The sequence below is a fragment of the Dermochelys coriacea genome, chromosome 18 (genome assembly GCF_009764565.3).
Source record: "Dermochelys coriacea isolate rDerCor1 chromosome 18, rDerCor1.pri.v4, whole genome shotgun sequence".
Taxonomy (NCBI): domain Eukaryota; kingdom Metazoa; phylum Chordata; order Testudines; family Dermochelyidae; genus Dermochelys; species Dermochelys coriacea.
Genome location: NC_050085.1, coordinates 23,468,852 through 23,471,707, shown reverse-complemented (window position 1 = coordinate 23,471,707; position 2,856 = coordinate 23,468,852).

Here is a 2,856-nt window from a genome sequence, read left to right as displayed (position 1 = left end):
CTACAGCTCACTTCATCGGATGCATTCAGTGGAAAATACAGTGGGGAGATTTCTATACACACACAGAGAACATGAAACAATGGGTTTTATCATACACATTGTAAGGAGAGTGATCACTTAAGATGAGCTATTACCAGCAGGAAGGTGGGGGGAAGGAGGAAAATCTTTTACGGTGATCATCAGGGTGGGCCATTTCCAGCAGTTAAGAAGAACGTCTGAGGAACAGTGGGGTCGGGGGGAGAAATAACATGGGGAAATAGTTTTACTTTGTGTAATGACCCATCCACTCCCAGTCTCTATTCAAGCCTAAGTTAATTGTATCCAGTTTGCAAATTAATTCCAATTCAGCAGTCTCTCATTGGAGTCTGTTTTTGAAGTTTTTTTGTTGAAGGATAGCCACTCTTAGGTCTGTAATTGAGTGACCAGAGAGATTGAAGTGTTCTCCAACTGGTTTTTGAATGTTATAATTCTTGACGTCTGATTTGTGTCCATTCATTCTTTTACGTAGAGACTGTCCAGTTTGACCAATGTACATGGCAGAGGGGCATTGCTGGCACATGATGGCATAGATCACATTGGTAGGTGCGCAGGTGAACGAGCCTCTGCTAGTGTGGCTGATGTGATTAGGCCCTATGATGGTATCCCCTGAATAGATATGTGGACACAGTTGGCAATGGGCTTTGTTGCAAGGATAAGTTCCTGGGTTAGTGTTCTGTTGTGTGGTTGCTGGTGAGTATTTGCTTCAGGTTGGGGGGCTATCTGTAAGCAAGGAATGGCCTGTCTCCCAAGATCTGTGAGAGTGATGGGTTGTCCTTCAGGATAGGTTGTAGATCCTGGATGATGCGTTGAAGAGATTTTAGTTGGGGGCTGAAGGTGATGGCTAGTGGCGTTCTGTTATTTTCTTTGTTGGGCCTGTCCTGCAGTAGGTGACTTTTGGGTACTCTTCTGGCTCTGTCAATCTCCAATGAGAGACTGCTCAATTGGAATTAATTTGCAAACTGGATTCAATTAATTTAGGCTTGAATAGAGACTGGGAGTGGATGGGTCATTACACAAAGTAAAACTATTTCCTCATGTTATTTCTCCCCCCCCCCACTGTTCCTCAGACATTCTTGTTAACTGCTGGAAATGGCCCACCTTGATTATCACCACAAAAGGTTTTCCTTCTCCCCCCCTTCCTGCTGGTAATAGCTCATCTTAAGCGATCACTCTCCTTACAGTGTGTATGATAACACCCATTGTTTCATGTTGTGTGTGTGTGTGTGTGTGTGTGTGTGTGTGTGTGTGTGTGTGTGTGTGTGTGTGTGTGTGTGTGTGTGTGTGTGTGTGTGTGTGTATATAAATCTCCTCACTGTATTTTCCACTGAATGCATCTGATGAAGTGAGCTGTAGCTCATGAAAGCTTATGCTCAAATAAATTTGTTAGTATCTAAGGTGCCACAAGTACTCCTTTTCTTTTTGCGAATACAGACCAACACGTCTGCTACTCTGAAACCTGTCTCTACTTAGATTATTATTGTTTGGCTTCCACAAAGATATTCCCCCCCCCATTTAAAAAAAGCTGGATTGGACACTAGCAGGAGTTAAGGTTTAGGATCTTCAGCACTGAAAGCTGTACATCACCAGAGAATCTGATCACAGACCCAAAGCTAACCCCTAAGAACAGCAAGTGTGACCTTGCACAATTTTTAATAATTTGATTCCAGTGCATGCCCCTTACTGCCAGAGGGAGAGAAAGATAAACATTAAATGAGATATAACTATCTACAAGAATCTGACAGGTGTAAACCACCATGAGGGAGCAAAATTATTTATGGTAGTACAATGAGGTATGATTAGGAATAATTGTCTGGTGGTAAGCAAAAGAACAAGTTGTTGAGGCCAAGGGAGTATATGACTGTGCTCTGTAACTACATTGGGGGGTAAAGACATGGAAGGATCTGATCTAGGACTCTTTGCGCACATTGTTCAGAAACATGGCACAAAACAAACATTTCATTAACTAAGTCACTCTGAATAGCACACGTGAAAGGATCATTTAGCTGCAACCTTACAAATATGACAAATGTAGGGGGTTCTTAATTGGTTTTGCCATTGCTACTTTCACTAAGAAGAGTGACAAGAAGCATGTGTGTGTGTGTGTGTGTGTGTGTGTGTTAGAGAACACTAGAATTACCATATAAGCATTGATTCTAAAAACCAAACTCTCAGCCTCAGCAAGAGAGTTCAACATTTGTAGAGCCTGTAGCTTTCTTGATTTTATTGACTTTGATCAGGTACATAGTTTGAGCATTAAACAAATATATTCCCCTTCTATAGTACAGAGGTTGTTTTGCTTTTAATGAGAAACAAATTCAAGATTATAAGGCAGACCTCTGCAGGGCAACCATTTCTACGCAGCTCTGCCATTACATTTTGGACCTAGGGCCCTATTATGCATTCAGTTAAACTAGTGTGTATCAGAAGCAGTGTCCCTGGAGTTATAGGCATGAAAGAAAGAAGAATCAAGTCCCTAAATCTACAAAACTCATCTCGCCACACTTGCTGTCACCAGGCTATGTGTTGATAAGACAGATATTCGATCAGGACTAGAATGGTAGCAAGCATAGGTTTCTGATATAAGCAGGACTGAATCTCTCCAACAGTGGTGCAAGGTCTGAGCATTAAGCCATCAACCCTCTTATTTTTATTCCTTTATTCATAAATATGAATTTAGCAGCTGTCAGTATAAATGCAGCATTGTGATAAACTGGTCTGCAATAACTTTTTTTGTTTTTATAAAGAAAGTGAAGTCTCAGGCAGATGCAAACAGCATCCCAAACAAGCCACTATCTGAAAGAACTCAGGGATGCCATG